This window comes from Mustela lutreola, chromosome 5 (genome assembly GCF_030435805.1).
Source record: "Mustela lutreola isolate mMusLut2 chromosome 5, mMusLut2.pri, whole genome shotgun sequence".
Classification (NCBI taxonomy): Eukaryota; Metazoa; Chordata; class Mammalia; order Carnivora; family Mustelidae; genus Mustela; species Mustela lutreola.
This window is the reverse complement of record NC_081294.1, coordinates 89,752,464-89,765,929: the sequence shown is the minus strand read 5'-3', so window position 1 is coordinate 89,765,929 and position 13,466 is coordinate 89,752,464. Positions and strand designations below refer to the sequence as shown.

Sequence of the window (13,466 nt, the reverse complement as noted above, 5' to 3'; positions counted from 1 at the left end):
TCAATAGCTACAAACACAAACTAGTAATACCAATGTCTAATTCTATTTTCCCAGTTCCCACTTTCTTATAGTTGAAGGAATAGAGTCAGGTGTTTCTATTCCCTTCACTGATTCCTTCAACAAGGTTTATTTCACATGTTTTGTCCCAGGCACTGGCTGAGTGCTGGAGGCAAAAAAGTTGTTATAGCACATTCTTTTCCTTCCAGATGTGTCCAAGCTAAGGATAGGAATAGACACATAAACAAATCATCTTACTAGAGTTGGCAGGCTGAAGGCTGACTTAAGGCCATAAATTAAAAGGCAGCAGTTATTTGCTTTCATTGTCTTGGATAATATTTTCAACATGTTGAGGAGGAGGTCATTGAAAGAACATGACCACCAGCTGACCCACAAGCTGGACCCAGGCAACTGGAGGCTCCTCTTCCACTCCTGTCCTTGGAATGTGTGTTCTGCCCACTATCCTCACAGTGGAAGCTCTTTTCAAGGATGAAGCACTGAGGGAGCAGTGTGTTGTTGAGACCATCAGTACATTATATTTGAGTGAACCCAGCTAAGACCTCTTCACAGTTTTTTAAGATTCTTGTGGCTAGGTGAAGAGGTCTTTTCTTTTTGCAGCTGCCCAAGACAAGCCTTGAGTGTAAGTTCCCTTGCTTATTAAACCTGCCACCCACCAATCTGGAGTAGCCTCTTTCTTTTGGTCTTTCCTTGACCTCTGTGTACAGGGGATAGTTTCAAATTTCAATCAGGAAGCTCCTGTGGTTTTGAACCAACAATGGGAAAGGCAGCCAGGAGACTGAAGAAATGGGTCTTGGGACAAAGGCATCTTTAGGGGAAATTTTGCATTGGTTATCCATCTCTGTGTGGGCAGAAGTGGCCCATACTTAGATGCTTGTGGACTGCCACATAAATATAGGAATACCCTGAAAAAGCTGTATGGTTTGGCACATTTGTTTGCGGACCCACACATAGCACACTGTGGCAGAGAAGGGAAATGATTGGCTGCCACAATAAGCTCACCTCTACAGTGGGTAATTAGGCTGGCTGCCCACTGATCCCAATTAGGGGCCAAACCTCAAGTAAAAGTTGGCAGAAGAGCTGAGGTTAAAGAAGTATATGCAGGTGTCCACTACTCTGCCACTTCGGGACTGGCAGACAAAGTGAAAAAGCATGTTGATAAGATGAAGACCTTAAGACCATTTTACAAAGCTGAGATGGGGCACAAGCTGCTGAGAATTAAGGTCTGAGTGCTTATAGCACAGCCTGATTGGACACTAAGAGGTAGGGGCATAGGACAAACTATCCAAGGGCTACATTGAAGAAGTGTTGCCCCTAGTGCTTTCAGAAATCCAGTACGGAGAGTAAAAACAAAAACAAAAAACAGACAAAACAAACAACCAAACAGAAAAAACCAGACAGGTCATGGCAGATGTTTGTGAACATTGAGAACTGGACATGGTAGTGCTGTGCCCAACATTGCATTTATCTTAGATACCTGTACTACAGTCCTCGGAATGTATCATGCTGTAATGGACTGAGGAAATGCTTTTTTTCAGTATAACCCTGGACACTGAGTCACAAAATCATTTTGCCTCCATATGAAGGGCAATAGTGGACTTTTCAAGTGCTTTTCCAAATCTATCTGCATGGTCCCACAGTATGTCATGGGATGTTGCTGGAGATCTGCCCTGTTCTCCTTCCATGGATTAGTAAAATTCATCCATTACCATGGATGATGACATCGTGTTAAGATGTGAAAACTTGCCTTTGATGTAGGAAATTCTACAGATTTTGCTGGAACATCTTCAAGGAGAGGATGACTGGTGAATGATGAACCCACAGAAAATTTAAGGCTCAGGAATTGCTATAAAGTTTTTCAGAAAACTTTATATGTATTGTGGGATAAGTCCCTTATTGTCCCAGAGGTTGTGATTAATAAGATATGAGTCTATTCTATTCCTAAGAACCTGAAAAAGTTGTAAGATTTTGTATGGATTTTGGTGTTTGGGAAGACTTTTATTTCCCACCTGGCACAGTGCTTCTGTTCTTTAAACAGCATGGGAAAGAAAGGGCACCTATGAGACTGGGGGTCAGAGCACCAAGCTGCCTTTGAGAAGACAGAAGTATTAATGATTAAAGAGATTGAAGCTCTGGGCCATCTCTCAAGCATGGCTACCATTTGAATTAAATGTCTGTGACTCCAGAAGGTATGGGTTGGGTGTTATGGCAGAGATAACAGGAGGAGAGAGTGTCCCTAGGATTTTGGTCCCAGTTCTGAAGGGAACAGAAACCAGATAGACCTCCATAGAGCAACAGCTCCTAGGAGCATACACAGTACTCCTCCAGGTTGAGCCTCTTATGAAGGAAAAGCCTATCATGGTAAGAACTCCCCTTCATCTCAAGAGGTGAGTTTCAGATTGCCAGGGGCTATCATTTCCTAGAGCCATAAGGTAATGACCATGAAGACTACCCACTATCTAGAAATATGGTTGCTGCTAGGCCCAGTGGAGTATATAGATCCTCCAGATTACTCCACCCCTATTCTTGTGGTGGTCTATAAAGAGGGAGTGGGGAAAGTTCCTGCTAATGCCTGGTATACCTATGGACAACCCACCCACATGGACTTCAGTCACTCTTCAGCCCAACACTGACAACATCTGGATGGAAACAGGAACAAGCCCAGCAGCCAATGGGCTAAAGGAATAGCAGTTTGGCTGGTTATCACTCATGATCCCTAGCCATTAACCTTTTGCACAAGCAGCTGGATTATTATAAAGAGATTAATCCTATGGCATGGACAATTGGAAGCCCAGAAGTGGGTGATCATGAGTAAGCCCTTGTAGGATCAGGTTAAGTAGAAGTCATTTGGGCTCTTCTACAGGAGCCTGATGTAGTCTTCATGGTCATTACCTTATGGCTCAAGGAAATTATAGCCCCTGGCAATCAGGAAACTGATGCCCTAGCTTAGGGTATGAACTTTAGCAACTGACCCTTTAGTAGATAAAGCAGATTGCCTCAGAGAAAGAGCAGCCACTGTAGCATCCAGTGGGATTGCCTATTGTCATGGATGTCAGATTACTCTTAAAATGTAGCAACTTGGTTAATGCAGTAACAGCACATCCTGTATGTTCTGAATAATGCTTAAGGCAACTGCCAAAAGAGTCTGGAGCCTTCCATAGAAATTCCCATTCAGTGAGGTATTGGAAAATTGATTATATTTGCCCCTTCCTCCAAGTGATGGTTCTAAATATGCCTTGGTTTGTGAGGACACTGTGTTTAGCCTAATCCAAGCTTTCCCCCATTGCTGTTCAAACCAGGTTGCCACTATTAGGGGATTAGAGAAACTCAGTGGATACCTTCACCAAATAGTGATCAGGAGTCGCATTTCCAAGGTCATGATGTGGAATGTGATATTGAATGGAGGCTCAACCCCCAAGTAGCAGAGTTGGTAGAAAGGAGTACTAAAGCAGAAATTAAATTACTAACAGGTAAAACTACTTTGGCTGGGTGGATTAAAGTACTGTCCCAGGCTTTACAACATTTGAATGATCAACTACATGGTTTATTACCGTATCTGCATGACTGTGGACTCTTATGGAGACACCTAATGCTACAGATGTTTTGGGAGATAGCCATTACCCTGACTCTCACCAAGGATCAATTTGCTGTGTTGCTGAGGACAACAAGCCCCATCACACTTGGGAAAGATGTATTCTATTGGAATTTTTAATGGGATGTCCTCCCAGGATGAGTGAGTTACTTTGCACCTTTGGGTGAGGAGGAACTACGTAAGCTCAACTAAAACCCTATTGTCCTGCTGCAAGTTGAAGCTCTTGAAACACACTATATTGGAATGAAACACATATTGCTGAAAGAAAGAAAAAGGTAGAAATCCTGGGTTGGTACACCTGCTTCTAGTCTATCTCTTCTCATCTGGCAGTGCTGCCTTCTGGCATGGTAAACACAACCAGTTCAAACTCTTGAAGCTGCAACCACGTTAACACCTAATGATCAAGGCACAGGTGTAATTCTTATACAAGGTGGATATTTTCCCATATAATTACCTAGTAAATATCTGTCTTTTCAACCTTGGATTTCTACTGTTCTGGTGTCTGGTCACAGATGGGCACTTTGATGGAAAGTGGGTCCACTGATATGCTTCACAATAGAATCAGTCCAACTTTGGGGTAACTGGGCAGCTGCCACTCTCTATCGTAGGTATCACCACTCCAGAAAGGGGACTGGAAGGCCTTAAAGCAGTATACTAAGGAATAATGACCCAGTACTCTTGCTCTTAATTCTTCTGATATTACTAATACTGATCCAGAAATGGGTCTGTGACACACACTATTAATAACTGGGCCTGGGTGTTCTTTTTTTTTTAAGCATTCAAACTGCATAGGTAGCCCATCAAAGTGTTGACCAGATGGGCCTAAAAATACCACTATCAAAGCAATGGATGGCTAGGGGCTTTTGGGTGATGTAGTCAGTTTAGTGGCCGACTCTTGGTTTTAGCTCAGGTCATGATCTCAGGGTGGGATTGAGCCCCATGTTGGGCACAGCACTCAGTGGTCTGCTTAAGTTTCTCTCTCCTTATCCCTCTGCCCATCCCCCACCTCTCTCTCTCAAATAAATAAATCTTAAAAAAAAACAAAAAACAAAAGCCATGGATGGCTGTGCTCAAATTTGGGATGGGTTCATTTGAGCACTCAGGCACCCCCTTTATTGGGAAGAGAGGTATCGCTATAAACAGAACAAACCCAATTGTACCAGGGACATGGGATGGATATTACCAAAGTTGCATAGTAACTGTTATATTAAAGGATAGTGACTGGTTTGGCACTAATGGGTTTGACACTGACTGGTCATACAGTCCAGGTATTTTTGGATAGCCTCCAATGGGATCCAGCGGGTGTATAGCACAATCTTTGTAATTTCTACCTTAGTGGTTGGGCTGTGCATCCTGGAGTTTCTTTAGCCACAGAAGAGAATCCACTCCATAGTAACAAAAATTACCAACCTCTGTTTCCTCCAGGCATATTCTGTTTTCCACCAGTATGATCGTTTGGCCACCATATTTGTTCCCTCCTTTGGCCTAGAAGACGTTATAGGGCACACAGAAGTTTTTATTAAATTCCCCCACAAACCTTAAGTGATGGTTGGCAAAGCCTGTTTTTACTGAACACTTAACTCTTTGTAATGAAAAAGCTTGTCTTCTGAAATAGAATGGACATTATTACTGCCTCCCAAGGAGGCACCTTTGACATTATCCAAACAACATTATGTTTATATCTGATGAGTCTGTTAAAATGTATCATCTTTATTAAATCACATGAGGACACCCCAGTCTGGTGGGCTTAGTAAATTAGTGGTTTGGATCATGGGACTTGGGGCAGAAAATATTTATTTTGGGAACCATTATCTTGATGCCGGTCTTCCCTGGCACGCGCCTATACTGCTGCTGTGGTACCTGACTCCAGCGCACCCCACAGCCCCAAACGAGCAGCCTCCCTGATAGGGGAAAGCCTTGCTGACTCCTCTAGGTTCATTGTAGAAGGGGACGCACTGGGTTGTAAAAGCTGCCACAGGGATGCCCTGTTTGAGGAGGTCACTGATAGGTCATGGCCTCTGGCTGACTCCCCCCCCCCCCCCCAGCTGCATCCGGGCACTAAGAGGTCCCTCCGCCACGCCCTATCCTTGGAATGAATGTCCCTTCCTCGCACCATTTCCGCCGCAGGAGCTGGTTTTCAGGCACCGCCTCAAGAGAGCCGTGTGCTGTGGAGACTTTGGGGTTCCTGTGACTGAGTGCAGCAGAGGCATCCACATCAACTTCAGACCGGGGTGTTATCTGTGGTGATCCGCAGGGCTGGCAGCGCCCTGAATCCGCCTGTTGTGCAAGTTCCCTGACTGTATCCGACCGGCTCGTAACCACCTGGGGAGGCTTGCCTGCCCCGCCCATGCCCCCCTGCCCACCATGTGCAGGTGCCAGTTTCATAGTCACCCAGGAGGCTCCCGAGGTTTTGAACCAGAAGTGTGTCAGAGGAGGAGAGAGACGGCGGAAGTGTAGTATCCGAGAGCTTTGCTTAAGTGGAAGAGACAGCGCCGATCCAGGTGTGAGACTAAACAGAACTGAATGGACAAGTAAACATAATCATAAATCTTAGTTGGCCTCAGAAAGCCCAGCTTTTCTACGTGGGCCATGTCACTTCTGACAGCAGCCCCTTTCTCAAAGAAAAGTGTCACCCTGCATCCGTCCTCCCAAAGGGCCCTAAGCCCTCTGTTAACAGCTCTCATTCTATGACTATCAGCTATTTATCTTTGTCCCCACATGACTAGAAATATTTGAGGGAAAGGAAATGCCTTATTCATCTGTATTTCCAGGACCCTACACAGTCTTGGAAGTTAGTATATACTTAATCAGTTCTTAGATTGAGGAATTAACTGAGAAAGAATGATGTCATGATTAAGATAATTTGAACTCATAGGGATGTGACTATATGTAATATAGCTCTAGCTATAATAAGGAGACCCCAAATTTTAGTGGCTTCCCGGAATGAAAAATTATTTGTGGCCCATGTAGCCCAGATTAAGTGTTTTTGATTGTCAAGGGGTTTTCTTCTGAAGAGTGATTTTGGTACCATGACTCCTTCCATCTTTTGTCTCCATGATCTTCAGTGTAAAGCAAGGGGTTACAGAGGGTGAGAGGAACAAAGTTTGCCCTCACAGTTTTTATGGGCCAGGTGTGAAAGTGGGATGTGTTTCCTTTCCTTGTAATCCATTACATGTAATGTAACAGCATTGATACTGTCTACAACTACCTGCAATAGAGTCTGGAAATGTGATGTAGCTCTGTGTCCAAAAACATTCTCTCCTACAATGCCACATAAGAAACAAATATGAAAAACAATGAGATTATCAGCAACCATGGCAATTTATTTAACACCAGTTATGCATATGTCCCTATTCTTAGGGCCTTGTAAACTGATTTGCAATCTACTTTGGGATGGAAAAAAAAGGAGAACAAAGAAATTAAATATCCTGCATAGAAGCTGAAAATAATTGAAAGGAAAGTAATAATAATGGTAATGGTGACAACATATTTAATGCTCATTCATTTTAAGTGTTATTATTATGGAATTTTTTCCCTTAAGTATGCCTTTCAGAGACATATTTGTCCTAACAGTGAAAATAATTATCTAAAGTGGGTTTTTTGTTTTGTTTTGTTTTTTGGTCAGCTATTCCAAGCAAATTGTTTAGTTGCCCAAAGGAATTTCATCTTATTACAAGTTAATAGTTTTGCATTTAACTGATTCAAACATTTTAGTATTTTTTGTCCTTTGATATTGTATATCTTAAAGCAAATTAAGTGATATTTATGAATCCCATTCATATCAAGATGAATGTTTCATTTTATTATTGACTCTCACTGTACTTTTTAACCCCCAAGTAATATATTTTTATAGAGAATATAGAAATTATTAATAAAAATATGAACATCATCGCAATGCCATCACTCAAAGAAAGCCATTTTAGAGAATTGGGCTATATCCTTCCAGAATTTTTCTGTAACTATAATGTGTTGATTTTTCATTTTGTTTTGTTTTAGCATAGCTTTACAAAAGTAAGATCATTTTGTAATCTGTTTTTCTTAGTTGATGTTTTATCATAAACATAATCACATATCTTTCTGCATTAACATCCTCGTAATATTTCATAATATGATAAATCAAAATTTATTAAGCCAATCCCTCAATACAACAATTAGATAACTTCCAGTTATTCATTACTATAAATAAGCTGGAATGCAGGGTGCGTGGGTAGCTCAGATGGATAAGTGTCTGACTTCGGCTCAGGTCATGATCTCTAGGCCCTGGGATCCAGCCACATATTGGGTTCCCGGCTCAGTGGGGAGTCTGCTTCTCCCTCCCCCTCCTCCTTTCCTCTATATCATGTTCTCTCTCTCTTTGTATCTCTCTGTTTCTAAAGAATAAATAGAATCTTAAAAAAAAAAAAAAAGCTGGAATAAACATCTTTTTACTTGGATCTTTGCCAGTCTTACTGGACTACGCCTAACATGTCAAAAACGCTAGTTCCCAAGTTTTAGTATGCATAGGAATCATCCTGAGGACTTATTCAGACTTCTAGATCCTAGTTCTAGAGATTCTGATTAGGCAGATCTGGAATAAGGCCTGGGAATCTGAATTTTAGCAAGCACCATCTGTGATTACTGTGCAGGGAGTTTGGGCATTACATTTTGAGAAATGATGGCTTAGATATATCATAAATAATATCTTATCCCTCCAACCTTTGCAAAAATACTATTTTCCAGCAATAAGATACATGTGTCCTAGTGGTCAGTTTTACATTTCTTTACAAAATAAGGCCATTTAACCTCCTGCCTTCTACCAGTTATTCTATATATCTTTGAAATATCATTGATATACACTGATCTGGAATTTTTAAAGATCCCTTTGTCATACTGGTTTTTTTTAATGGAAATGTTAGGATATAGATATATACTGTTCTGTCATTTTTATTGTCAAGATAAAAATACTATATTTTTAATAGAGGTTCTCTCAAAAGAGGTTACCTCTCAAAGTGGTTTTATCTAAAAGAGAATGTCACAAACATTGAGTCTTTCATCAGATTGCTTGGGTTATATGAAGCATTTTTGCAGTAACAATGCTATTGTCAGAGTGGGCAGCTCAACACTTATAAAAATACATTAGCTTTGGCCACTCATCCTTTGTTCTTCTTTTCCATTTTCATACTGAAGAAGGGTATCTATACACTTCAGTTATTAACTGCTCTTGAGAAATATGTAAGGCAAATTATGACCTGTTAGCAACCCCAGAATGTGGGTTCAGTTTGGACTTAAGTCCTTAGATGAAGACATAGAACTTCACAAACACACTGAGGCTCAGTTTTTCAATCTAAAGGCCAAGAATATTACATTTATTACCTTTTCATTTTCTGTATTTGCCATCTCTCTATACATTAATTTTACCATTGGCTATCATAAAATCAGAGTATTCAAAACTGAAAATGGTCTTAAGGTTCATTTTGTACAACCTCTCAATTTTATGTCTAAAGAAACTAAAGCCCAGAAAGGTTCAATGACCTCTTAATACCATAAAAGTAATTATCCTGGAAACTCAGTCTCCTGATTTAACCAACAAGGATTATCATTAATTATTAGTGTTTATGTCCTGATTTCAGTTCTGTTGTTATTTTAATGAAAATATGAAGCTTATTAAGTTTTGGTCAATTAGTACATGTTTTCTTCTAGTAATCTGCACCCTACCACACTATACCTGTTAGAGGTAGTAAAACACAGTTGTTATTAGCTCCACCTTTAACTAAAAGAAAATTGGTTTTGAATCTTGACCTGAAGGGTATTCAGCCATCCTAGTTTGGGCCTGAGTGATTTCCGCAGACATGGAAATTTCAGTGCTAAGATCAGAAAGTCCTAGGCAACTGGAGGGGTTACCCTACCAATCATGTGGCTGATGAAGGCATGCTGTTTCATAGGTTTCTCTTTCTCTATGTGTAAAAATGGGAAAAGTAACAGCACCTAACTCAGAGGATTTCAGTAGAATTCGAGAGTTGGTATATGTAAAACAAGCACCAATTAGTAAGGACTCAACAAATATTAGTCATTATTAAAATTTTTCTCAGATTTGTTGAGATGTAATTGACATAGGGCAGTATGTAAGTTTAAAGTATAACAACACTGTGATTTGGCTTACACATGTGAAATAGCTACCACAATAAGTTTAGTTAATATTCATAATCTCAAATAGATACTGAATGGAAAAAGAAAAAAAAATTCCTCATGGTGAGAACTCTCAGGATTTTTTCTCTAAACAATTTTCGTATATATCATATAACAATGGTAACTGAAGTTATCATGTAGTACATTATATCCCTAGTATATATTTATCTTATAATGGGAATTTTGTTCTTTTCACCACTTTCATTCAGTCTCCCCTTCCTGTACTCCTGTTTCTGGTAACCACAAATTGAATCTCTTTTTTCTGTGAGGTTTTTTTTTTTTTTTCTCTCTTAAATACTACATATAAGTGAGATCATACAGAATTTGTTTTTTTCTTACTTATCTAACTTAGCATAATGCTGTCAAGGTCTATCCATGTTGGACTGGCTCCTTTTGAAGCTATTATTACTAATGTTTACAAATCAAGAAGATTTCTCAGAGTGTAGATTTTTAGAATCTGGATCTTCATATCTAGGATTTGAAATAAATGAACTTTGACTTTAGCTTAGACATGTTATTTACCTTTTGTGCCCTTATTTTATTCTATTTGTCCATTAAGTTGGATAATAAAATGAAAGGCTGAGTAGAGTACACCACTGCATATCCTTTTACATTTTTCAAGATATAAACCAGAAAAAGACAAATTTTCTCTGTGGAATTGATAAAGATGAATGAAGTACCAAAGGCAGCATTGTGCTGTGAAAATATAAAGGAAATTAACCTGGATTATAATAGTAGTAGCTTCCATTTTGTTGAATACAAACTGTGCCAGATATTGGTGCTTTAAATAATACATATCTCTGTTCCAGACAATAAACTTGAGAGGTAAAAATTATTATCCTAAATGTTCAAATGGAGAACCAATCTTACTTGTCAAAGATGGTAGTGTAATGAGTTCAGCAGAAATTCTAAGCTAGGCTCCCCAAAGTCAGTTTTTTTTTTTTTTTAAAGATTTTATTTATTTATTTGACAGAGAGAGATCACAAGTAGGCAGAGAGAGAGGAGGAAGCAGGCTCCCTGCTGAGCAGAGAGCCCGGTGCGGGACTCGATCCCAGGAGCCTGAGATCATGACCTGAGCTGAAGGCAGCGGCCTCACCCACTGAGCCACCCAGGCGCCCCCCAAAGTCAGTTTTTAACTTAAAATGAACAGGCTTGTTTTGGGAAAAGTACTTTGCCGCTCTGGACTAGTTTCTTTATCTCTAAAACTCAGAAGGAAATGAAATTGTTACTTATGATTGTTTATTACATTGTAGGTAATGAGAAATGCAGTTTCTTATGTTTCTAATAAAGAAACAGAAAACTCAGGGAAATAAAGCAGCACTCTTAAGAACACAGCTAAGAGACAACATAAAGACTAAAGCGTAGCATATTACCTGGTAACATTTGGTGAGTCTATCATTCTGAAGAGTGGAGATAATAAACATTGTTAGATTAGACTTTCCAGTCACTGGGAAATAATAATTTTTGCTGTAACAGTATGTTTTTTTTCCAACTAACATCAAAATATTAATTTTTCTACTATATTCTAGACTTGGTTTACCTTGCATGTGAATAATAAAGATCTAATTTGAAGAATTCAATTATGATTTTAACATAATTCTCCTGGGTGCTCAGCTTTCCTTTTCATGTCCTTTTTTTATTTTAATTCCCCTTACAAAGTCTTACTGTAAAAGTTTGCAAAGCATATTCATCCAAGTTACACATAGTATATGAAAATGTGTTACAAATGTGGTCCTAAGTATGGAGAAAAAGAATGGGACTCATTTTCTCCCTCGTTATTCATAGGCATGAAGGTATAGGTATGTCATACATCAAGATATATATATGAATTTTCTGTAAGTCATTATATAGAAGTTGGAAAAATATTCTTACTTGTCCTTGATTTTATAGAATTCATGCACAAAGCTCATAAATTCTAAAATTATTGGAGATGTCAATTAACTGTAACAACTGAGCCATATTTTAATATACTGGTGAACAAATTTACCTTTTTAAAAATAAATCTAGATTTCAGTTATTCTAATCTCATCACCAAATATTGTTCTGTTAGTGTTGTTGCTTCATAGTTAGGCTTTATTGTGTATACTTTTCCCTTAATTTCCTTCCCCAGAAGTATAGAGCTATCGTGTATTGATCAATGCTATTCTATTGAGAACTGTACTTTCTTTAACTATTGCCTTAGGCCTCTGAAGAAACACTGCATTCCAGTAATGAAGAGGAAGACCCTTTCCGAGGAATGGAACCCTATCTTGTACGGAGACTTTCTTGTCGCAATGTTCAGCTTCCCCCTCTTGCCTTCAGACAGCTGGAACAAGCAGACTTGAAAAGTGAATCAGAGAACATTCCAAGACCGACCAGCCTTCCCCTGAAGATTCTACCATTGATTGCTATCACTTCTGCAGACTCCAGTGGGTGAGTGCCTCTTGGCAATGTTTTTCCCTTTTGTATTTCGGATGGTGATTGTTATCTTTGGTCTTTCTAGATTCTAGATCTAGAGATTTTGTGGCTCATTGCTTGATTTAAGTGGGAGGAAAATGGGGTTTCTAGAGTCCAAAGAAAGAAGGGTAAATTTTCCTCAGGTAATGTCCCTCTCTCTGTAGGGGAAACTGTTTCAGTCAAACCGTTTTACACAGAGGAGTTGAAAATATATTGGTAAATGATCATAAGCATCTTGGAAAGGAGACTTGGACTTAGAAAATTAATATTGGTCATATGTTATTTCATGAAAATTTATTAACAAATGAGAACTGATGGACAAATTACCACATAGGCATACATGTCTGGAAATAGTAGGCAATGTTCACTGATGCAAAACAAATTTAGAATCAAGAATAGATTGTCCTGTAATTAGAATCAAAGGAAATATGCAGTTAACGGGCCTCGTAATTTGGCCTATGACACTTCGAGGTGTTATTTACTAGAATACTATTTCAGTTCCCAGCATGAGGTGATTTTATTTAGCATTAATACATACAGAAGGATCACACATGGTCACTGTCTCCAAGATGCAATAACATTTATATCTCCAACAAAGTATTTGTGTTTTTTTCTTTCTCTGCTCTTTACCAATAGAGATGTTACTATTTAAGAGCAATGTCACTAGGTAAAACATTGTGAAAGAAAGTATGGGTAATGGGTGCATCCCTTCTTTGCTCTTTTGTTCAGCTGCATTTTTAAGAAGCTTCAATAGAAAAGAAAGAAGGAAACCAAGTGGCCCATACTTGGAAAGACTCTAGAATGTTTGCTAAGATTATAAGAACAAAGCAATTTGTTATGTGGCAAATGTGATTCTTCCCCATTCTCTGCCAAATTTAAGGCATCTCTAGGGAAGTTACTTCAGGATTTTCTTAAAAGTGATTAGAAAAGTTGTGATCAGGAGAAATTTTGCTAATAACTGTTCTTTAAGATACTAAATTTAGTTGTTTGAATTGTTACTAGTTCAAAGGGCCTCTCTTATTAAAAGGTAAAAAGAAATTACTGATAAGTAAATAAAAATACATCAAATTCTTTCTTTGAAATAATGGAAAGAGGAAATATTTGTTTAGTTATTTTTCATACTGGTTTTGATGAACCATGCATATAAAAAAAGATTGTACTTCTATTCACCAAACACACTAAAGCAGTTGGGAATTGTATATGGCAGCTTGATCTGAACATTCCTTGAAAAATACTATCTCAAAAAACTGATTTCCTC

The 13,466-nt window shown here is 38.9% G+C and overlaps 1 protein-coding gene and 1 pseudogene across 6 annotated transcripts in view; one reads left to right on the top strand and one right to left on the bottom strand.

Annotated features, from left to right (window-relative positions):
- LOC131831164 (short coiled-coil protein-like) overlaps positions 1–5,956 on the bottom strand; it is a 32,818-nt pseudogene extending 26,862 nt beyond the window's left edge.
- LOC131832263 (cAMP-specific 3',5'-cyclic phosphodiesterase 4D-like) overlaps positions 1–13,466 on the top strand; it is a 565,899-nt gene that overhangs the window by 464,966 nt on the left and 87,467 nt on the right. For all 6 annotated transcript variants that reach the window (XM_059175051.1, XM_059175053.1, XM_059175050.1 and 3 more), the window contains one exon: positions 11,955–12,184. The gene's annotated coding sequence lies outside the window, so the exon portion shown is untranslated. The remainder of the gene's footprint in view (positions 1–11,954; positions 12,185–13,466) is intronic.